Source organism: Bactrocera neohumeralis, chromosome 3 (genome assembly GCF_024586455.1).
Source record: "Bactrocera neohumeralis isolate Rockhampton chromosome 3, APGP_CSIRO_Bneo_wtdbg2-racon-allhic-juicebox.fasta_v2, whole genome shotgun sequence".
NCBI lineage: Eukaryota > Metazoa > Arthropoda > Insecta > Diptera > Tephritidae > Bactrocera > Bactrocera neohumeralis.
This window is the reverse complement of record NC_065920.1, coordinates 54,343,129-54,368,939: the sequence shown is the minus strand read 5'-3', so window position 1 is coordinate 54,368,939 and position 25,811 is coordinate 54,343,129. Positions and strand designations below refer to the sequence as shown.

The 25,811-nt window shown below is 36.0% G+C and overlaps 1 pseudogene; it reads left to right on the top strand.

Annotated features, from left to right (window-relative positions):
* The window catches only part of LOC126753785 (lachesin-like), a 521,130-nt pseudogene that overhangs the window by 471,192 nt on the left and 24,127 nt on the right, over positions 1 to 25,811 (top strand).

Sequence of the window (25,811 nt, the reverse complement as noted above, 5' to 3'; positions counted from 1 at the left end):
GGTGCAATCAGGTCGTGTCCGACTGATGCGCTCAATGTGATCCTGCATCAACTACCAATGGACATTTAAGATAGCAATGACTAAGGAGCAGCTTGTTGCAATCGACTATTGATGTAAGCTCCTTTTATTGCTATTGAAAACCGATTTGTGGTTATAGAAATATTAAAGCTCAACTTCAACTTATACCGAAAGTTCTTCAAACATTTGACTTCCAGCAATGCAAGGACTGTGTATGTATAAATGCGGTCATAGTTCATTGTATTTAAATTTTTACGGTACCTTTAGTGACCCTTGAAGCAGCAATGTCATGTAAGGCAATACTATTCCACATTGAATATTGCACGAAGAGAGAGAAGTTTACTTCAAACCAATTGCTTTGAAGTGAAAGAATTTCTATTGATGTGAAGTTTATTCTTACTGCCGTCTAAAGGCTTAAGCATTTCCCACTAATGTGGAATTAAAATATATACAACCCCAAACATATATTAGTGACTATTTGAGCGCTTTATTCTCGATTCATGATTCGTGCCCAGCCTTTAAACCGCCAGTTTTAACAAGAAATGACGGATAGGAGACAAAGGAGTGTTTATTTCTAAAAGAGGTAATTAAAATTCACTTCAAAAGAGGATGATGGTTTGAATTTCACTCAGCTATGTACTAGTTCAATCGTAAGATTCAACTAAACTATGACTGTAAGCAGAAAGTTGGGTAGAACTGATCCCATACTTATGAAGTTCATATCAAAGATGTACTTGCAATTTAACATACTAAAGTTATTGTTTATGGTCTTTTCTGTCATATTTTATTATACTTCGTTTAGCTCTAAAAATATACCGACAACCCACATTAGTCAAGGCCATCATGTTTTAAGATGGATTAAACTACATCAAGTGGATCCTGAAAATTTCGCTAAATCACCGCTTTTGAAAATTAGCAGTTCATTACGATACAATCTACAGAAAAGTTCATCAGATTCGATAGCTTTAATCAAACCAACCTATCAAATTCAAGTATAACTATTTTATTAATTTTTTAATAGGCAATTACAAAAATTCTGCTGAATTTTTAACCACAGTGAATATGTATATCAAAAATATATATTTCTGACTTCTAAAATTTCCATGTATTATACAATTGTCTTCACACTTATGTTTGTATGTAAAAATAAAGTTTAGAAAAATAACAAAAATAATGCAAGGTAAAATTGCACTCAAAACTTTCTACGCAAATTAAATGAAATTAAATCGGAAACATATAGTTTCGAGTAGTAGTGTGGGTATTTAAATTTTTAATTAAAATGTAAAGCTTTTAATAAACTGAAATTACTTGAAACGTGGGAGCGTTCAACGTGCAATATAATAGGAAAGCAACACCCACACATTGGCATGGTTTCCATGTGAGCAGACACATATTTAGTTGCAACATTTCTGAGTGAATATGTTTAAGTGGCTGTTTTAAGGAATTTCTGCAATGCAAGCCATTTAGATTCTTCTGCAATTACTCTTGGGGCTACATGTGGGTACATACACAAGACATCAAATTAATGCTTAAATTTAACCAACGTTATTTCAATGCAGATTTATTAAAATAAATAATAGTAATTCTTACAATAATTGTACGTTTACAGGAATAAAAAGTACAACTATTGCTTAATTTTAAAATAAGAATAAAGTTAGTCATAGGAAAGTATAAACTTGGAAAAAATACAAAACGTTGGTTGGATTTACTGCACGAAGACGTTTTGGCATGCTTCGAACCAAATTTTCATATATTTTCATTGGAATTAAACCCGATGGACACTTCATCGCTAAGTAAAGTTATAACAAGCTTGTACGGCTTCTCTTTGGTATTTTCTAGTCGAAAATTGTCTATAAATGCTCAATTGGATTTAAATCTGCTAACTGAGCTGATCAAACCAGTTTTTATACCCTGACAGGGTATATTAAGTTTGTCACGAAGTTTGTAACACCCAGAAGGAAGCGTCGGAGACCCTATAAAGTATATATATAAACGATCAGCATGTTGCGCTGAGTCGATTTAGCTATGTCCGTCTGTATATATACGAACTAGTCCCTCAGTTTTTAAGATATTGTTTCGAAATTTTGCAAACGTCATTTTCTCTTCAAGAAGCTGCTCATTTGTCAGAACTGCCGATATCGGACCGCTATAACATATAGCTGCCATATAAACTGATCGATCGGAATCAAGTTCTTGTATGGAAAACTTTCACATTTGACAATGTATCTTCACGAAATTTGGTATAGATTAATTTCTAAGGCAACAATGTAATCTCCTAAGAAATTATTCAGATCGATTAACTATAGTATATAGCTCTCTATACGTCTACTACTCGGCTAGCCACTTCCAAGCAGAAGTACTAGGCATAGAAAAAGCCTGCGAAGTTCTATTAGAAACCCCCGAGAATATACATAAGGCAACTACATTTACGGATAGCCAGGCAGCGCTCCTGGCCTTGTCTTCACCCATGACAAATTCCAGTATAGTTCACAACTGCAAGAGAGCTCTAAGACCAATTAAAGACAATCTCCAACTAGACTTGATCTGGGTTCCCGGCCACAGGAACATTTTCGGTAACGAAAAAGCAGACGAGTTGGGAAAGGCAGGAGCTTTCCTCATCGAATCCGAGGCGGAGCTAATACCAAGTCCGCTGGGATCGATCAAAGGAGAGATCAATAGACAATTTCAACAAGTTGCAAATAACAGGTGGAAAAACATTACAAAATGCGTCATAACTAAACAATTATGGCCAACATATGACAGGAAAAGAACCAACGACTTATTAAATAGGTCAAGAAAAAGTGTCTACAGAGTAACAACTACCACAACAGGGCACTGGCAATTTGGGGAACATGCGTCCAAAATGGGTATGCCGACATCTGCCGAGGCTGCGGAGTAGCAGGGAACAAGGAAAGAATTTTCCACTTTCTCTGCGAATGCCCAGCTCTAGCACAGATCCGACACAAAACACTCGGAATCCACCAAGCACCAAACCTTGAATGGATTTCCACCAAAAGCATATCGGACATAAGTAGTTTCATCGAAACCTCAAAATGGTTTGAGAGAGAAGGTGAAACGTAATAGCAGATACAGGAGGTTCTACGAATAGTGTATCAAAAAGAATGTTTTAATTTAACTAAGCTCCAAAAAGTATACCTTTAAGTAAGGAAATATTTTATATTATTTTCTCCTTACAGATTTACCTAAATTCGGTGAGCCATTACAAAGCGTCACAGTACCAGTCGGGCGAGAAGCGGTGTTACAATGTGTTGTCGATAATCTGCAAACTTAAAAAGTAAGTTATTAAAAAAAGTAAACATGATAAAACATACACACAAAGAGTTATGAGTCAGTAGATATGAAGTTAACAAAAGAAGATTGTAAACATTAGTTCTATACCATTAACCATTAGGTCAATTATTCAAACGGCAAACCAAAAATCAATAATATTTCATTACTTAAGTGGGGAACCTGCTTTAGAGGCTTCAAAAAATCGATTTTTGAGGATTTTTTTGCAAGGTAAAGAGATTATTGATTAAAGCGAAATGTCTAGGGTTTATAGTTGTATATTTAAACTTCATTCACAAATTTTTGGGATACGAAAGCTTTGATAGTCTGCGTTTGGGAAGCAATTGCCTGATGCATCCCGCATGTGCATTGGTCGGACGGCTGCAGGTCGCAATTTCTATCGGAAACAAAAAATTAAAAAAGATTCATATCTTTTAATAATTTATCTTCTAGTTAAACTAAAAAAATTCCAAAAAAAGAGTTTAGCTTCGGAAGTATTTCAAATTCCCATCTCAAACTTTGAGGGCATATTCTTAGATATTTTTAAAGAGATTTAAGCAAAACAAAAAAATCGATTTTTTGAAGCTTCTAAAGCAGGCTCCCCCCTTAAATAAATAGATAATATATAAAAGAGCAATTAAACCCGAAATTGCTAAGGATTTATCGGCACCCAACGACACACTCTTTAGAACGGGGGTTCACGCACATTGAAAGAAAACTTCCTGTTCGTTGAACGCACTCAACCATTTTACAAGTAAATTGTTCTGCGTCAAAACTATATGTAATCGTGAGTGCACATTTTGTCTCAGTGGACAGGTACCAACTTTGTCGGCACCTGAATTAACTCATGCCAAAGCTGAGCTTGTAGTGGTAACGTGCTTACTTTTAACAATTCATTTTTCAGAATGCGAACCGTTCTCTCTTTCCTTGGTTGTTATTTGCCTTTCACTTTTGCTTTCCAATATTGTTTTTTTTAAGTGATAATCAGTTATGTAAATAAGTTAATATACACATATAATCCTAATACTACACCGTCATTTCTTAGAAGTCTGACCCATATGAAAGAATTACATCAGCGAAAGTTTTTAAGGAAGTTATAGTACACTTTCAGGTGTCCCAAAAAGTAATATTGTCATATTGATATATGTACCTGTACCTAAGTTTTATTGAGTACGCTGTGTTCATTATCAAATTTCTGTTTATACTTTGTTCAACTGACAAGAAAGTGAAATAAATTTATCGTTGTATGACTCCAATAAAGATTGTTTTGCGAAGAGACTAAATGATTATTGGGACATAAATCGTTATATGCACTTTAAGTAATAACGTCGGACTCTATTCTTCTTCACCTCTCTTGTAAATATATTTTTATATAGCTTAATAAAATATAGCAACGGCAGAAACCATTATATTCAAGTTCTGAAAATTATACACACACTTTGTAAAACTCGTGATGATAGTAAGACTTTGTCCATAATTTTAAACTTCTTATTTTATTCATCAAAATCTATGTATGTCGACGGTTTCCTTGAAACGGTTGTTTGAGTTTGCTGAATAGTCAGAAGTCACGTGGAGCTAAATCGGACATCGTTGCGGTACGATATGGTTAGAAAATTTGGGGAAAAACTCACTAAGAATCAATGCAGAATGCGACGGTGCATTATCGTGGTGCAAAATCCAAGAGTTGCCGGTCCAAAACTTCAGCCTCGTTTTACGAATAGCTTCGCACAAACGACGCATAACACTCAAATAGTTTTTCTTTTGCAAGTTTGGGTGATTGGAACGAATTCGTTGTGCACCACACCTCAATAACCGAACAAAACTGTTAAAATCACCTGGATTTTTGACCTGCATTGACGTGTCACCAGAACTTTGAATCCGCAAATAAAATTTAATGGAACTTCTTTGTTGCATAATTTCACTCATTGTAAAAAGCGTCGAATGCATTTAATGCACCTCAGAAAGACAAGCGTATGCTAAACATTAATGATTAATTTGATGTGATATTTGGCTAATATGAAAATTAATGTTGATACGTCTTGCATAATGCTTTACCCATACGCAAACACGCACCCTCGCTTTCCTGTGCGTCATCGCCTGATTGCGTAGCTGCGCGTCGACACACAAACAATACTGACGACACAAAATCACGTTATAACGAAAAATAACCGAATGAGCATAACCCATGCTGAGAAACGTGCTTGGATATTGAGAATACGTGATGTCAAAGAAGCGGACAAAGGCTGGTATATGTGTCAGATCAATACGGATCCGATGAAAAGTCAAGTTGGTTACCTAGATATTGTGGGTGAGTACTACAAACTTGATTGAGTCAAATTGTTTATATATTATAATATGAGGTAGATATATGTATGTATATGTACAAACTAGTCAAAAATAGCTATAAGTTATATTAGCTATATTCTTTAAATTAAATTAAAGCCAATGTAATATGTACATTAGTATGTATCATTTCAAAGTAAGTTCTTAGTAGTTTGCGATTCTTTCAAAAATACTAGTGATATTCACACAGGTTGTCATATACATTCTAATGGGATATTTGCAAAAGTTGCTTATACGTCGCGTATGTCACGTTCAAGTCCTTTAATTTACCGCCAAATTTTTCACATATTCTGCGCATCGAGAGGTTGCAAATGTATGGACGCATGCTCAACTATCTTATACCGTACCTTCTATTGCTTCTGAAATAGTTGAAACCAACAATGTTGTAAGTAGTACTAAATAAAGCAACGTTTCCTTTCGAAACAATGCTACTCATCATTGCCCACCGTCTCGAAATCGCTTTATTGGAAGTATAATTGTTGCTTTGTTTTTATTGGAAAAATGAAGAAAACAGAAACTTCATTCTCAGAATTATTATAAACTAGATACCCTTAGAAGAAGGTTTTTGTTTCATTGGAGGAAATAGAATGTTCATAGATTAATTATAATGCTGCGGTCGAACATACCAGATTGTTCAGTAAGTTTTCTCGTTTGATAAGAAAAACAAATTTTTATAATTTAAAATACACTTTATTATTCAGTATAATCTCCCTGAACATTAATAAACTTGCTTCACCGATCCTCCAATCTCTAGATCGCATTCCTGATCTTAGAATCCGGAAGGTCTGCAAAATACGCTACAACAGACGATATGACCTCTTCATTTGATGAGAAACGCTTTGAGTTCTGGAAACAAGTGAAAGTCGCTGGAAGCCAAATCTCGTGAATACGGTGGATACTTCAACAATTCGAACTTCAATTCATGGATTTTAGCCATTTTCAAAATGCTCTTGTGACACGGTGCATTGTCCTGATGAATAAGGATTTTTTTCTTCTGCAACCCGGGTCTTTCTTCACGAGTTTTTTACTTCAACTGGTAAAAAATGGTTTCAATAGTATTCAGAATTAATTGTTTTACCAGTTTGCAAGTAATCCAGAAACAAAATTCTTCTCACGCCAAAAAAAACTGATGCCATAACCTTCTTGGCCAATTTCCGAACACGAACTCGTTTCAAAGCCGAACAACCAGGTTTACACCACTCTTTAGCCTCTTGTTTTGATTAAGGATCATGGTGATAGACCCAAGTGTTAACCATCCATAGTGATGAATCGATGCACAAAATCCACTTTATCCTTTTCAAGACACTTCAAATGTTGCTGAGAAAATCGCATTTGAATGTGTTCTGTTCCATTGTTATCGAATGCAGCACCAATTCTGCACACAGCCTTCTACAACCCAAAATTTTACTTAAAATATGGCCCATACAAATAATGAGATGTGTAGAGTCTCTCGATCTTCCAAAACCATATCTTGTATTTTGGCTATGATTTTTGGTGTTGATGCGCTTTTTGGACATCCTTTACGTGGATCGTCGTCAAGGCTTGTACGACCACGTTTAAATTCAGCAACCCGTCTTTCTACTGTTCTAATTATAGGTGAGCAGTCACTATACACATTTAACATCCGTTCGTAAATTTCTTTTGGCGATACACCATCTAAAAACAAGAATTTTATTACTGCACGATATTTAATTTTTTCCATTTTCCACTAAATGGCTTGTGAACAAAGAATGAGTTAACAGAGTGAAATGAAACTTCACATACGTTCAATGAAAAACAAATTTGGGCTAGTAGCAACGCCCTCTCTTATCGAATTTTCTTCAAATTTCTAAAATTCAGAATGGAAAAATTTCATCCTACTTCACTAGAATATCGGAAATAATTGCTTTAAACTTGAAAGAGAAAGGTAACTTTCTATGAAGGAACTTTTCTCTGTAGTGAGAAAAAATATCAATTCTTTCGTTGAAAATATGGGTTACGAAGACATCTTATTGTTGGTGTTATTGTAGCGGCAGAAAACATTTCTGATGTTATTTCTAGGAATGGTACCGAGTTGACAGCCCTTGGCCGAATGAAAATGCGTGTCCGTTCCAGTTAGTTAGATCCGACTGCTGTGCTCACAGGTACTGCTCAACCGATTTCAACCTTATTTGGTACATAACACCCGAATTATTATGTGAAAAGATTGTGAAAATCGGACCACAAGCCCTTCTACTTCACACAAAACAAATTTTAATTCTATCTAAATATTTGCATGTCTTTCCAGTATACAAATCTAGCACAAATAAAGTTATGAAAATAAAACTTTAAGCAAATAGTTTCTTTCAGCTTTGACTTCCCACGTTTAAAGATTTTCGAAATCGGATCCTAATTTTTCAAGCTTCACCTAACGAATATGCGTTCCTTAGTGACTACCTGACCGAAAATATCGTGCGATGTGTTATATATGTTAGTCAAGATCCAATGGAATATTTCCTGGTAATAATTGAACTTTACGGCAAAATTGGATGAAAGTAGGTTAATATTCCTTCTAAACACCATATATTTAGTAATTTTAAATATTTTGAAACTTCTAGTTGATCTTATACATAAATATTGGTTAATCTGTGAGGCATCGTTTTCAATGTTGTAATGCAAAAAATGGAAAAAATCGGTCCAATTATACTTCCAAAATAAGATTTTCTATTTTTTCCTAGAAAAAAAAACTTAAATGTAGAAAAACGAATGTTAAGAACAATAGTATTTTTCAAAAAAAAATTATATCTGCGCTATGTTTTGTTAAAAATATATTGCCCTGTGCCCCTTCAGTATTGCTTACCAAGAGTGATTGAAAAAGTTCGCTTAAATTCAAACATATGTAAATACCTAAAATAAAAAGGTACCACGAGTTTACATATTTTGGTCATCCGTGATTTGAAAGGACAATTGTTGGTCATGTGCTGCTGAGAACAATTAAGGGAGTGTTTTTGTTTTGTTATTTGATAGGAGTTTTTAAATATGTCTTTGTATTCATTTAAAATAACTGCTCGTATGGACATATGACATACTAAAATTTCATAAATAAAATATTTGACTTTTGTATACCCTAAACAGGGTATTCGGCACTAAGTTTTACGCAAATTCCTCAATTTTTGAATATCGAACTGAAATTTTCTACATGTCTTTTTTTTTACAAAGAAGCTACTAATTTGTAGGAATCACCAATGTCGGAAAACCATAGTAAACAGCTATCATCGGAATAAAGTCATTGTATGGAAAACTTTTTCATTTGGTGAGATTTTTGCAGGAACGAATTAATGTCTAAGGCAACAATGCAAACTTCGAAAAAGTTGTTCAAATCGGGTCACTATATCATAAAGCTGCCATACCAACTAAACGATCGAAATCAAGTTCTTGTAAGGATCTTTTGTATTCGTGAAAGTCATTCTAGCTTCGATGCAACAAAGAGGCTGGCGTTTTTTCTTGCCTTTACTTTGGAACGACAAATTTTCCACGTTTTACCAGTTTTGTTGATATTACTGCAGAGAAAGAGAAATTTTGTATGTTCCTCATAGCCCGATATACCGAAACGGTTGGACCGATTTCACAGAAATTCTATGGTGAATTTCAGAATGGCCCCGAGAATGTTCCTGTAAAGTTTGGCGGAGACCGACTATTTTTTTGATGTTCTTAAATGAATTAATGATACGCATACCCATTTAGGTTTCTAAACAACAATATTTCAACGATTAGAACGAAGCAGTAAACCATCGTAGATATGCAGGTGTCAGCGGATGAAATGTCGTATAGTTATTTTAGCTATTTTTTATTAAGCGATTTTGTTTAAAAAATTTTAAAATTAGTTTAAATTAATGTATATTTTTATTTATGCGTAATTTTATTATATTACGAAATTAATAAACTCTAAGGTGTCAGTATATCTCTGTCCATGTAAATAACTACGTGTTTACATTTTTTGTTGTTTTTTCATATTCGGCTCACATTGCCACGATATTTGGCTGATTGATCATCTGCTTCCGGGTAGTAAGCATGGAGCCAAGACTCATCGCCAGTAGCAATATGTTCTATGATATCGTGGTAGTCAGAAAGCATTGTCTCGTAGACGTTAACGCCACGTAGTTTTTCGAAAAAAATTAGTGATTTTGGGACTAGTCGTGCTTTCACTTTTCCTAAGCTGAAATGATCTTTCACTGATCCTTCCCATATTCAAATGCAAGGTGAAAATCGGCTTGCGGCCACACTTCTTGACGTTGATTTTGTCGAGTGCTATCACTCACATTCATTCACCTACGCCAAAGGACACGTTCGGATAGGTTTCCACACAAATATTTTTTCATCGAGTTCCCTCACTCTTGTCGGTGATTTCGCCGAGTTCTATCACTTACATTCATTTCCCAGTGCCATACGACACGTTCGGACTGGTCTCCACATAAATATTTTTTCATCGAGTTCCTTCACTCTTGTCGTTGATTTCGCCGAGTGCTATCACTTATATTCTCTCAACAGAACACAGAACTCAAAATGTCTGTATCTAAATTTAAATTTAGGCAGAAATGTCGTCTGTTTGGCATATACCCGTACAATCTCTCTGAGTCCCAGTTACCTACTTACCAGGATGTTCTTTTGTGTTATCAGTTTGAAAGATTTCGTATAGGGCGACTCCGAGGCGACAACTATGAACCTAGGAGTGAAGAGGTTACAGAAATAGTTGCAAAAAAGTTTGAAAATACTTTCAAATAGTCATCTATTCCGATAGTTTCACACACCAGAGTTGTACAAATGCTCACCGCATACCATAAGAAATTTCTGACTCTTAAACAAATGTTTTTCAAGAACCCAATAGGTTTGAGCTCTAAAAGAGACGACTTTGTCTCTTCTGCCGGAAAATTATTTGACATCGCTGCTTGTAAATGCATTTATTTTTCTTCTTGCACTTGTCTAAAGAAAAGGAAAGTTCCTATCAATGAACAACCATTTCTCTTGGACCAGAGAACCAGAAGAATTGGTCGCATTGGAAGTGTTGATCTACCTGAAACAAAAAAGATTACAAAGAAAAATGAACGTAAAGAAAAGCTTTCAAAACGTCATTCAACATCAACACTTACCAGAAAAGTATCAGCTAGAACACGTGACCATTCAGATCAGCCAGACTCTCATACAGACGACAACAATGTAGGTACGTCGCTCATGGATTCTTCCAAACAAGGATGCTGATGATGAATTTTCTCTTCCAACCTATAAAACCAAACAAAACACACTAGTATTAGAACACACTGCTTTAGCTGCCCAAAGATTTCGATTAAGTGATAGAGCAGCGGCCTTGATTGTTTCATCTGCTTTTTTGGATGTCAAAAGAGCAGGTTTGAAAACACAGGATCAGGCTAGCTTTGTCACTGACAAATGCAAGATTAGTCGGGCAAAAAAAAGTGTTGGAGTTAAGCTCCAAAACACCGAAAGTATTGACTCTGTATATGGGCTGTATTTTGGCGGCCGCAAAGACAATACACTTACACAAGTCAGCGAAGGTGAAAAGTACTACCGCGACACTGTCAAAGAGGAACATATTTCTCTTATAGCGGAACCTGGTTGTCATTACTTTGGCCACGTCACAGCTATATGGCCACATTTACAATACAATTCAGTTGATGTGAAACATCTAGAAGTTGCCGGTGCTGATGGCACCAACACGAACACAGGTTGGAAAGGTGAAATCATTCGGAAACTAGAAGAAAGAATAGATAGGCCATTACAGTGGGTTGTTTGCTCTTTTCGAACACATTGTCAAATTTGAAAGTTTTCTATCCTGCCAATTACCTTCTGAGGTTATTAATCCGACCCAACTTAGCACAGACCAAGCTTATCTCTATAAAATATCAGAAGCTGTTATTTCCGGTTTTCCTCAAAGATGGCTCGCGCCATCTCTATGCTGCAATTCAAAGGTCGAAATACTTACCTACTAAACTGCGCAAGGTTGTCGATTCATCCATTCAACAGAATGCTTTCTTTGCTCTTCCAGAAAACGTTCTCCTTAGTATGATGACTGACGAACGGATAGAAGTCAGAAATTTGTCCCTTGACCGTCTTCTGGCAGCCAGAGAAGCAGAGTCTGACACTGAAAATGGAAGGGTTAAATGTAATAAAGTGCCAAAGCTAAATTTCAAAGCTAATAATTATTACGATATGATTAACTGGAAGACTATTACCTTGACTGTTCCACCAGTTCTTTGTTCAGTTTCTAACGAAGAACTCATAAAAAGGCTGTCGGGAGACCCTGCAGAGGTATGGAAATTTAGTGAATTCCCCTCTCACACCATGGCAGTCGAGAGAATCATCAAACTGGTGACAGAGGCATCTTCTAAAGTTATTGGCCCCCAATCCCGTGATCATTTTATACGCTCTACACTGAAATCTAGGCAACAAGTGCCAAAGTTTAGTACACAATCTGATTTTACCATTAAATTTGACACAGATTCAGACTAAAACAAGCCTGACATATGGTTGGTTGGTTGGGTTGGGCTTGGGAGGAACCCGAAGAGCAGCCACCTCCATGCGGTGGGTTCTGGGTGACAAATACAGGTTAGCTGAGAGCTGCAACAATTTTCACCTTGCGCTGTGGCGCGCCGCCTTTTCGCTCGTATCTCGGGAACGGTTTGTCCTACGGCCATGATCACGTTTCGGTAGCAAATGACGTGACAAATAACTTTGTTTTATACGTTTTGCCATGAGATGCGTATTTCAGGCGCTAGGTAGACAATTTCACGATTTTAGGCGAATTTCCGAAATTTCAAGGCCGGAGTTGGGGTTGAAGATGCAATCCGATCTCAAAACAAAAAGTTGCATTGAAATCAGAAAGTACTAAGGCCAATTTTCCGCACCCTAATGGCCGTCCTGGACGTAGTTCGCCGTTAAAGCGTCGACCCTCTCTGAATAATTTGTACCAAACAAAAACACTTGGTCGCGGAAAATAATTATCACCAAAGGCCATTTCCAACATTCTGAATGTATCGGTACCAGAAATAAGATTCCGCATTCAAAATTTAATGGAACTTCTTTGCTGAAAAATTTCACTCATCAGAAAAATCGCCGAATGCATCTTATGTACTACAGAAAGCCAACCGTATATTAAACACTAATGATTATTTTGACGTGACATAAGCAGAGATAGGCCTATATAGGCCTAGAAAATGAAATTTCGGCGAATGGATTTTCTTTGCAAATCCTTGAAGAAAAAAAATTTTGTTTGGGGAAAAAAATGTGGTTTTTAGAATCGTTGATTCATGCTATAATGGCATTTTTAATAAAGTTTAAGGACTTTTTGAAAATTTTATGTTTAAAACCTTTAAAATTTTAATAATGAATTAATTTTCTTGAATTTATTTTTTAATTATTGAAAATTGTGGTTTTATTTTTTTTATCGATGGAGAGTTTCAAGGAAACTGTGGAGCCACGGTACTAACACCGCTTTAAAATATATAAAAATATTCAAAGAAAATAATTTTGATTTGTAGAAAGATTTCTCTGATAATCTGGGGTAATGAAATCTGAACATAAATTTAATTCTTAGGCTTTATTTTTTAATTAATAACGAAAAATTGTACAAGGTCTTCAAATATAAGGTTTATATATATTGAGTATAATTTATATACTTATATATAATATAATATAACTTATGGAAAGTTCCAGTATCTATTAGATCGATGCATAACTTTAACACAGTCTTTAATAAGTAAACTCCAGAACAGAATTAATGTATTTGTCAACCATATTTATAGTATGTATATTTAATATTTTACTAACAAAGCGTTTAATCCTTTCTCTTATTCTTTTCAATTGCAAATTCTTGCTCTTACCGTTTGCAAAAAAAACACTCAACAACTATATGAAATGATGGTTCTTGTCTGCTTGGGAAATCCGAATGTCATTAATAAATTACTAATCTATCTTATATAATAATAACAAACTCAAAATGAAAATCATTTCAACTTTCACTGTCGCTGGCCAACAACAACATGCAATGCAACATCACCATTACATTTTTGACTTTTTGGTTCATCACTCTTTTATTTGTTTCGGTGTTGTATTCGCTCTTCCAACATTTCGCGTAAACAGTACTACCGGATATTCTGGTTATCGCACCAGCACGTATATGGCGATACGAGAGGGCGCGAACGTAACGTTGAAATGCACAGCAGTTGGTTCACCAACACCGACCATAACGTTGCGACGTGAAGGTGGCGAACCCATACCGCTGCCTAATAATATCGAAGGTGAGTTATGAATATGAATAATTTTTTTCTGAATATATTTTTGAGTAACTTTCTACATGAAGTGAAGAACATTGAAATCAATTATAATGATCTCTATGAAACGAAACGGTAGCTGCCCAGAAATTATTCTGAATCTAATAATGAAAATAATAATGTAACGATACATATCTCTACAAAATTTAAATAAAATGTAGACAAAAGGTGATAAAAATACACTCATCGCGGCTAATACAAGATCATCTTTCCCTTAAAATCATCATTGCCATCACCATTTATTGGTAGAGAAGGATTTGAGAATATTGAAAGAAGTCAACACCAGTTGGAGCAAACTGGAGCCTAATATTAAACTTTAATATGGCAATTGTTTCGACCTCTCTCTGACCTTATGTTTAAACAAGAAAAAACGTTAACCTTGGCTGCACAGAAGCTAATATACCCTTCACAGGTGCATTTTCTTTTAGTAACTATTTGTCCAGTTTGTATGGAATCTATATGCTATAATAATCCGATCTTAACGATTTTTTCGGAGATTACACTGTTGCCTTAGAAAATAATCTATATCAAATTTCGTGAATATATCTTGTCAAATGCAAAAGTTTTCCATACAAGAACTTGATTCCGATCGTTCAGTTTTATGGCGGCTATATGTTATAGTGGCCCGATATCGTCATTTCTGACAAATAAGCAGCTTCTTGAAGAGAAAATGACGTTTGCAAAAAAGATATGTATCTTAAAAACTGAGGGACTAGTTCGTATATATATAGACAGACGGACAGACGGACAAAGAGACAGACAGACCGACATGGCTAAATCGACTCAGCTCAACAAACTGATCTTTTATATATATACTTTATAGGGTATCCGACGCTTCCTTCTGAGTGTTACAGACTTCGTGACTAACTTAATGAACCCTGTTCAAGTATAAAAATTGTTGCTGTTATTATAAAGGTATCCTCCTACCTTTATAAAGAACAAACAAACAAACTTTAAATTTAATGGAGGGTGTTTATTATCATTTGAAACAACATTCTTTGGAATTTGGTTTTTTAACACTATCCTTTAAAATTTAAGATAATAGTACGCTCAGTAGGCCGATTATATTGACCATAAGTTGATTTAAGCGCGTGAAATACATTCTGGACAGAACGTGAAATTTCGTAATAAAGTGTTACGATTTGTAAATGTTGTTCAGGGATAAGCCCTCCCATGATGAAATGTCAAACAATACTGAACATGTTAGTTTTGTTCAGCTTGACACGACTCACGTGTGATCTGTGAAAAAAGGATATTGAAAAAAGACACCCGTTATTAAGAAAAAAGGGATACATTTCCCATCCATGAGCGCATCTATTGTAATTTCATTTCAGTAATTTAAATATTATAAACTAGAGGACCCGTCCACGTTTCACTGTGGCTGATACATAGATAATACCACAACTACAATATGTGTATATGTTTTCTATTAGTTATGTATAATATATATTATAACTATTAGTTAATAAGATATAGCATTTTTGTGAAGCAGCTTGTGTTAGTTTACAAAAAAATTTATCATAAAGCATTTCGTGTGTTAATAAAGCATTGCTTTTTTGGGGAAAATACTGTTGAATTTTGGCTCAGGGAAATCCACCGTTGAAAAGACATTTGCTAAGCTGGAAACAGACGAATTGAGCACCGTATACAATGATGCTCTAAAGATTCGAAAGCTATGTGCAAAGTGGGTGCCTCGCAAGTTCATAATTCAATAAAAACAACGAATAACTGATTCTGAGAAGTATTTGTGCGCACTTTAATCGTAATAAAACCGAATTTTTGCGTCGGTGTGTGACAAAAGAAACATAGCTCCACCATTTGCCACTGGAGTCCAATCGTCTGTCATTCTAGAGAACTGCACGTGATGAACCGGTTCTCAGGCGTGGAAAGACGAAAAATTCGGATGGTAAGGTTATGACATCAATCTTTTGTGATGCACGTGGTATAATACATACTCAACGACTGATTACTGAGCCAGTTATAATCCATTTCACTGTGTATTTGGTTGCAGTTCTTTTCTACTATTCCAAATACTTAGCAATTGTATTATTTTTGAGAAGAATCTGTTTAAAATTGTACGCATATATTCAAAATATTCCTACAAACATGAATTTTTAACAAATACTTATTATTTGAAACATAAATTTTGTATTTATGAGTTGTATTAAACTTTGACATAAAGAGATAAAAGGTATCCTATGTCCTTACCCTGATTCTAAGCCACCTCTCCACCAATTTTCAGTCATATCGGTTACATAAAGTTGACCATGAGAGAAGCATGGATTTTCTAAATGCACTCTTGCTACCTGTAATGTTTGTCCTTGTGCCTTGTTTATAGTAACAGCAAAGCTAAGCCTCACCGGAAACTGAACCCTTTTAAATTTGAATGGAAGGTCAGTGGGAATAATTGGTATGCGAAGTATTATAACACTATTTTCCTTACAGACACCTGTTAAAATAGTAGCACAAAGTATGTTCTGCCCCAATTTTGTTATCCGAAGCTTTGTTCTATTACATAGCCGAGGAGCATCTAGATTTCGCATAAGTATTACTGGTACATTTAGTTTCAATTTAAGTTTATGTGACGGTACACCCGATAGTTCAAGTGAATTTAAAAACTCCACAGGATATGAAGTACTTAGTTCCGTATCTATAATTGTATTCATTGACAAATATCCCTTCATTTCTCCTTGAACCTCGTCAGTGTTGATCCTATTAACAATTTCATTTCTTGGTGCAAATATTGCTCTTGCACATAACCACTGATCACTACACAAATTTTGTTGCAATTCCGGAAAAACATTAGCCACTGATCACTACACAAATTTTGTTGCAATTCCGGAAAAACATTAGCAATGAGATCCACATCACTTTCTACTAAATTACAAAATTCTCTTGACAGCACTATGTAGCCTTCAGGGTCAACACCTAAACAACCATCACCAATTTTCAACAACATTTCTGCGTAAAGTCCGGAATCCACGTCATTATGAAGATGCACTCGCATATTCGTTTTCAGGCGGAGTTTTTTAACTGTCGACCATAAGCTTGATGAGTTAATGCACGCTTGAATTTCATCTGCTGGTGATCCCCTCTGAATCACTGGGAGGGTTTGACGGAAATCACCAGCCAATAAAACTACCATGCCTCCCATTATATCTGTACTATCTCGCAAGTCCTGGAGAGTCCGGTTTAAAGCTTCTATAGCCTTCTTGTGAGACATTGTACTTTCATCCCACACTAAAAGCTTGCATTCTCGCAGCATCCTACCTCGCGAACTATTTTTACTAAAATTGCAGATGGGCGAATCTTCCTGTGCCAAATTCAATGGTGATTTTAAAACGGAATGTGCCGTACGACCGCCGTTTAATAGCGTCGTGGCAATACCTGACAAAACTACAGCAACTGCTATTTTTTGGTCTTTTCTGACGGACATTAATAATAAGTTAAGCAAAAACGTTTTTCCAGTTCCTCCTGGTGCGTTGAGAAAGACGGAGTCTATTTTACGTAAAACTTGATGGAAAACATTATTTTGCTCTGGAAGTAATTGAGGGACTAATTCTGTCACTTGATGTTGCAGTGCTATGAAATCATAATCTAGCTCTCGTGCAATTTCATTATCAAAATCATTCATATTGTCTCGTGCAGGCTTGACATTCCAAAATCATCTAATTTTTTTCCAACCATCGTAAAAACCTTGTTTTCGATTATAATTAGCGTTTTATTGTAGACATGTTCATTGAAAGTGATATTTGTTTGTACTTGCTGCAGTTGATGTAAAATATCTTCAGCCATGTATTCTTTGTACTTATCCCAAAGAATTTTAGGGTTAGAAAGGCCGCAAGAAGATAAAATCGTAGCGTAAAGTTCCCTGATTTTATCTCACAATCGGCATTGTACACCTTCCTCCATAGTTTCGTCCCAATGATTGTCATTTTCTATCAGTCGCCGAGCTTCACATGCTTCTCGGTATGTTTGATATTCCTGACCATTGACAATTTTAAGTTCTGGAAAGCTAATTGGACTTCTAACATGATGCAACAACATGCGCAGACTAAAGCATTCAAAATTCGTAACATGTACGGTATAGACACGACCAAGAGCATCCGATGCTTTAAGCCCAGATTGGTTTTGAACAGGTGTACCATGAATACGACGACGCCATTCTTTGTTTGAACTGTTCCATGTATAATAACGGGGAACCTCAGAGTACAATAATGTCTTTGCAAAAGTATCATTCTGACAAAGGTGAAAAAAGCATAACCACTGATCACTACACAAATTTTGTTGCAATTCCGGAAAAACATTAGCCACTGATCACTACACAAATTTTGTTGCAATTCCGGAAAAACATTAGCAATGAGATCCACATCACTTTCTACTAAATTACAAAATTCTCTTGACAGCACTATGTAGCCTTCAGGGTCAACACCTAAACAACCATCACCAATTTTCAACAACATTTCTGCGTAAAGTCCGGAATCCACGTCATTATGAAGATGCACTCGCATATTCGTTTTCAGGCGGAGTTTTTTAACTGTCGACCATAAGCTTGATGAATTAATGCACGCTTGAATTTCATCTGCTGGTGTTCCCCTCTGAATCACTAGGAGGGTTTGACGGAAATCACCAGCCAATAAAACTACCATGCCTCCCATTATATCTGTACTATCTCGCAAGTCCTGGAGAGTCCGGTTTAAAGCTTCTATAGCCTTCTTGTGAGACATTGTACTTTCATCCCACACTAAAAGCTTGCATTCTCGCAGCATCCTACCTCGCGAACTATTTTTACTAAAATTGCAGATGGGCGAATCTTCCTGTGCCAAATTCAATGGTATTTTTAACACGGAATGTGCCGTACGACCGCCGTTTAATAGCGTCGTGGCAATACCTGACGAAACTACAGCAACTGCTATTTTTTGGTCTTTTCTGACGGACATTAATAATAAGTTAAGCAAAAACGTTTTTCCAGTTCCTCCTGGGGCGTCGAGAAAGACGGAGTCTATTTTACGTAAAACTTGATGGAAAACATTATTTTGCTCTGGAAGTAATTGAGGGACTAATTCTGTCACTTGATGTTGCAGTGCTATGAAATCATAATCTAGCTCTCGTGCAATTTCATTATCAAAATCATTCATATTGTCTTGTGCAGGCTTGACATTCCAAAATCATCTAATTTTTGCCCAACCATCGTAAAAACCTTTTTTTCGATTATAATTAGCGTTTTATTGTAGACATGTTCATTGAAAGTGATATTTGCTTGTACTTGCTGCAGTTGATGTAAAATATCTTCAGCCATGTATTCTTTGTACTTATCCCAAAGAATTTTAGGGTTAGAAAGGCCGCAAGAAGATAAAATCGTAGCGTAAAGTTCCCTGATTTTATCTCACAATCGGCATTGTACACCTTCCTCCATAGTTTCGTCCCAATGATTGTCATTTTCTATCAGTCGCCGAGCTTCACATGCTTCTCGGTATGTTTGATATTCCTGACCATTGTCAATTTTAAGTTCTGTAAAGCTAATTGGACTTCTAACATGATGCAACAACATGCGCAGACTAAAGCATTTAAAATTCGTAACATGTACGGTATAGACACGACCAAGAGCATGCGATGCTTTAAGCCCAGGTTGGTTTTGAACAGGTGTACCATGAATACGACGACGCCATTCTTTGTTTGAACTGTTCCATGTATAATAACGGGGAACCTCAGAGTACAATAATGTCTTTGCAAAAGTATCATTCTGACAAAGGTGAAAAAAGGCAGTCAGCGTGGTCTTAGAAGGAGATAAAATCCTGTCTTGAAAGGTATTTTCATCAAAAAAGACACGCTACTCGTTTTCTAAGTGTACTGCAAGATGTGTACCAGTGGGATATCTTTCATGTAATGGAAAGCCAAGAAGCCGCCATGCTGCTTCATTGCTACTGACATATCTTCCTGCTTGATAAGTTTGTATTTCATTGAGGGCCTGTACAGCACCTTCATTACGCTGATTGAAGATCGCCTGATCGCTTCCTTTATTGATAATTTACACAAAATCGGGGAATAGGGCACTACCCAGCTATTATCAAAGCTCTTTATTTCCCCACTGCGAGTACGAATGTTCACTTGTTTACCACCATTAGCAGCCGCCCTACGTCTGTATAACGGGTAACCCTAATCACTGTGAACTGTTTCTTTAATCATTCCTCTAGGATACTTCTTTGTACACTTGCCATTTTGCATGCAAGGTGAGTCCCGATTGCGACCTCCACAGGGACCGTGTATCATATTTTTAATAACCGTGTCATACAGACACTTTTGTTACAACGTTCATTAACTTTTGCACCTTTAATCGAAACACGCGAGCAACTATGTCATGTCGATCAAGGCCTTTTGCCCAGACATAAGCTCTTGAGTTATATAAGTCCATGCAGAAAATTTTTGTTTTGGAATTGGTTGTCCCGTTGTTGGATTAATGACTGGAATATTAAAATGATATCCAGATTCTCTTTTACTGAAAATTAATGGGTACTGCAAAGCATCATAGAATCTATGAGTATCGGCTACACGCTTTAGTGTATTGTCATGTGCCCGTAGTACTATGTCTCGTGGAGAGCTTGGGTCACCAGTCCGCTTGGACCGCCTTTCATGTTCACCACGTGGAGTTCGATCAAAATGAATGATAACTTTGTAGTTGTCTGAAGGCCAGTTGTCTATCGCACTTTTAAAGATTTTTACCAAGGCATTGTGACTGTGTAATATTCGTTGAATTTTCAATACCGTTTCTCTTTCTACTCCTTCAATATATTGGCAACGACGACTTAGTTCATTTTGTTCATCAAAAATCAAATTTATGCTGATCATCATCTTCTGGATATAGTGATCCAATTTTATGATATATCTGTCCTTGTACAGTAAAAGTTGGTGAAAACCCGGGCATTCTTATCACTTTATCAACTCCAAAGGACGTCATTTGAAAGCAAGAGTTATACTTTCTTATTTTTCTTAGAAATTGCTTTGACTCATCTGTAACATTTAATAATAAAGTTTTCCAAGGCTCTTTTAGTTCACTAAGTAATGGAAGTGAAACTTTACCACCGGAACAGAACATTCCAGAAGTTTTATCTTTCCATTTAAAAGCATCGCAGTACTGTCACTTTTTATTCATTGAGCCAATAACAATCAATGGATGATTATGATATTCAATTAAAGGAGCATATTGAAACCCAGTACCATTAAACACAGCCCAATTATTACGCATGAAATTTCGGCGGCGCGTGGTCTGCATGTCTGCATTATGAATTCTTCTCACCTGCGATTACTCTGGTGTTTCTATCGCTCTTCTAGTTGTCTGCAGTGCAGCTTGTCTTTCTAAACGAACTCGTGCCTGAAGAGGCGTTTCAGCTGCTCTCAAAACGCTTTCTCGCTCTGCTTGTTGTTGTCTTCTCAGCTCTGCGTGAGCCGAAGTTTCGGCACGGGCCCGCGGTGAAATTTTGGATATACCAGATATCCGCTTCCGAGGCATTTTCTAAGAAAAGCAGAGTAATAATTAACATCAGCGAGTAAGATCAATAATCATAAAGTGACTGCTAACCACAAAATTACTGATTACCTCAAAAATTTGATTAGTTTTATACTGCATGTAACGACAGAAGAAAATAATAATAAATATAGAAAAATTACAAACATTTGAAACTATTTATATTCAATTGAATTAGATATTGTCGCCACCGCCGGTAATAAAGTGGGACGGTATTACAGTATTCATCGTTGAATCTTCATTTTCGCATTTATAATATTAGTATGAGTATGATTTTGATATACCAGATTTCCGCTTCCGAGGCATTTTCTAAGAAAAGCAGAGTAAGAATTAACATCAGCGTGTAAGATCTAAAATAATAAAGTGACAGCTAACCACAAAAATTTTAATAGTTTTATACTGCATGTAACGGCAGAAGAAAATAACAATAAATATAGAAAAATTATAAACAGTTGAAACTTGAATTAGATATTGTCGTCACCGCCGATAATGCAGTGTGACGGTATTACATTATTCATTGTTGAGACTTCATTACTGTAATGCTAGATGGCGTTTAAGTAGCTAAATTTGACGATTTTTTATCTTTCTTAAAATCTTTTTTTTTGTTTAATATAGAGTACCCTATTTTACTTCTAATACCTTCAGGAGTATATGTACAAAGTTTCATGATGATCGGTTAAGTAGTTTTTGCGTGAAAGCGTAACAAACAAACTTACATTCGCATTTATAATATTAATATGATGTGATGTTTTTTATTGTTTTTTTTTTTTTTTTTTTGAAGAAATAAAATATTCAAATGATTCGTACAAACATGAATTTTGAACAAATGCTTATTATGTAAAATTTAATTTTTGTATATATGAGTTGTATTAAACTTTGACATAAGGAGATAAAAGGTATCCTATGTCCTTACCCTGGCTCTAAGCCAATTTTCAACCAAATCGGTTAAGCCGTTCTTGAGTTATAAATGGTGTAACTAACAACAACTTTCTTTTATATATGTATATATCGTCACCTAAAATGCAAAATAACGTAACAACATTTTCAAAAATTTAAAATGTTGAAAATGTGAAAATGTTGGACAAATGTAATATTATGAATGTAATTTGAAGTAGTGAATCGTAATCAATAAGATACTAAATTTCGAATTTTTGATGATACGTTATTTTGCATTTTAGGTGACGATATGTAGATTGTGAATTTTAACAAAATTCGACAAAATCATGTAGCTATTTTTTTTTTGAATTATGTACATATGTATGTATGTTTGTTTGGCCCAGGATTACAATCGCACATATCAAATTTCCACAACGCAATTGTTTTGGATTAGCTCATTGTATTCTGCACGAAATTGCGCATATTTTCATTGATTTCCGCATGTAAATCATGTAACTGAAATGTCATGGCAAAAACTGAGCAATTTGTCCGCCAGTGGAATAGACATAAACAATAATGAAATGATTTCAACTATTTTGAAATCAGAGATGTATTAGCAAGAAAACTACGAACGCCATTAGCAAACTGACTTTGCATTTTTATTGGATGCATATTTATGAGGTAAATTGATATGCAATCCAATTGCATAGCAATTAGTCTTTCTACATTGTGACAGAAAATGAAATGCATTTTTAATTTTAGTTGAAAAAATTCTATGAATTTTGAAACAAGTTTTAGTAGTGTTAGCTGGTATTAAATTTCAAATGCATCTAGAGGGTGTATATTAGTTAATATATTTTGTATTTGGATCAAATCAATCAAGGGGGGAAAACAGAAAATACCTCATTTGTACCTGTAGTTAATAGTCTAATTACAAAAATTAAACCCATAACATAATTGTTATTTGAGTTTAATAATAGTCGGGCAATGGAACATCAATTCCATCGTCATTGATTGTGGAATGGGGTTCGGAATCTCCAAACGTTACACTTTCACTGGCGCCCAGCAGGCCGGAGAAGCGCTCCCTCAATAGTTTTAGTATGCTCTGAACATCAGTTATTAGATCACGATTTTGGATCCTACAAGAGTACGATCCAGTCTTGAAAGCTTCCGCTATTTGCCACATCGTTTCGTAGAATTTTCGATCATTACACCTGTCGGCCAGCATATGCGTCTCGCTTCCCTCTTCAACTATATTTATATATGTAGGATAGACGTACGGCCAACCGACCAATATGTTGGAAAATGTAGATGACTCGCTAAGTCCGATTTGCTGGAGACGAATGGTCTACTGATGTGCAGAAATAAAAGGCTGGGCCAACTCCAATTCACAATAGATAAATTTCACTTTATTACAGAACTGATGCTTTACTAAACTTTACAATATGTAGATCAATTTCACTTTTATTTATGAACTGATGCTTTACAATACAGCTTTACAATATGTCAATGCTTTATTACACTTTCTCGGTCGCCATCCGCTATTCAAGTGAAGTCCGTTATTGGTTTTATTCCGTTCGAGTCCCTTTTTCGTTCAGTCAGTGTTGTCGTGTATCAAAAACGTTCAGTCCGTACGGTCGCATTTCTTTGTCCTACATATATTAATCTACGCTCGTTTTGTGGTCGATCGTGATATTGCGAGGAAGGCTGTCTGTCTGATTTCTCTTCACTGCGAAACAACATTCCTTTTCATTCCAGCTGTTATTTGCTGGTGACCGCTCTGAGAGAGCAAGAGTACAAGTCGAGTAAAAAACCATTTCGCTGTCGGTTGTGATAGTAGCTTCTGGGTGTCGTACCTTCCCTGTGTTTGTTGACGGACGTGCTTTGCTATACAGAAGTGGGCGCGTACCTTTGCTTCAAAAAGATAGTGGTCCGACAAGGACTAAGGACACTGAAGACATGCCTTTCATCTATCACAACATGATCAATCTGGTTGGTGGCTGTTCGATCTGGAGACAGCCAGGTAGCTTGATAAATTTTCAAGTGCTGGACTCTAGTACTACAGATACCCATATTTCGGGCCCCTGCGAAGTCGATCAGCCTCAACCTATTTGGAGAGAATAAAAATTTTAAGTATTATTATGTCGATTTGTTTATTATTGCGGCGTAAAGGGATATAGATATTCTTCTGGGTAGGCAGTTACAGTTGTACCGAATTCCTACTGATGCATTCTAACCGTGCACCCTGGAAACTGAATTTTCCGACTTTTGTGCTAAAGATACCTTCTTTGCCCACCTTCGCGTTAAATTTGCCAATTAAAATGTTTACATCGGCGTGGAGGCAGTTGTCATAAGAATGCTCTAGCCGCTTAGCCGCTTCTTTGGTCATATCGTCCTTCTTTTTCATCGGAGCATGGCTGAAAAATTCTGCCAGGATTCTATGACTAAGTCTTTCTTCCTCTACGAATCCCACACCAAATTTGCTCTCCGGTGTCACAAAGACCTACTCGTCTCTGTCCTTGTCCTGTCCATTGCATTTCTTGAACGTCGATGATGTTAGCCGCTGAAGCTTCCTCTCGGCCTTTTTGTCCAGGACCTCAGGATCTACATGTGTTGGCTGCCGCATCTTACACAAGGATTACTCACATTTCCGGAGTCCGCGGGGTGGATGCAAGAGTAGGAATTGGGTATAGCCCTACAACTGTAAGTGCGTACCCAGAAGCATAACTATATCCCATTACACCCCAACAGTTAACAAATCGATAACTAGAATTTTCTATCAACATTTAATATTCCTCGCTCCTGAACTTAAAAACAATTGATATTATGTTTTTAAATTAAATTTAAATTTATTATCTTCTTCGGTATTTCCAGTCATCACCTACAATGACTCCTACCTGACGATCACTAAAGTACAACGCCTTAATATGGGTGCATATTTATGTATCGCTTCGAATGGCATTCCTCCAAAGGTCAACAAGCGCGTAATGTTGGTTGTGCACTGTAAGTAAATCTACTAAATTAAATTAACATTTAAACTTGCCATGAAATTGTTATACATAATATGCTTATCAATTTTCATTTAGGATTATCACTGTTTTTCTCTAGCAATTCCCTCATTATACCCTAAACAGAATATATTAAGTTTGTCACGAAGTTTGAAATACCCAGAAGGAAATAAAACCTCGAAAATAAATATGTAAATGATCAGCATTACGAGCCGAGTAAACTTAGCCATGTCCGTCTGTATTACACATAGCTACCACGTTAACTGCTCGATCGAAATCAAGTTGTTGCTTCGGTGCAATAAGGACAGGATGATTTTAAATCCGAATGATGTCTGTCCGCTTATGCGAGCTGCAACTTGAGTAGAAATTAAGATACCTTGTTATTGTTTTTGGTATTTTAATAAAACTCGGAAATAATATCCTGAACACCAAGAGGAAATAGACCAGTTAAAAGCT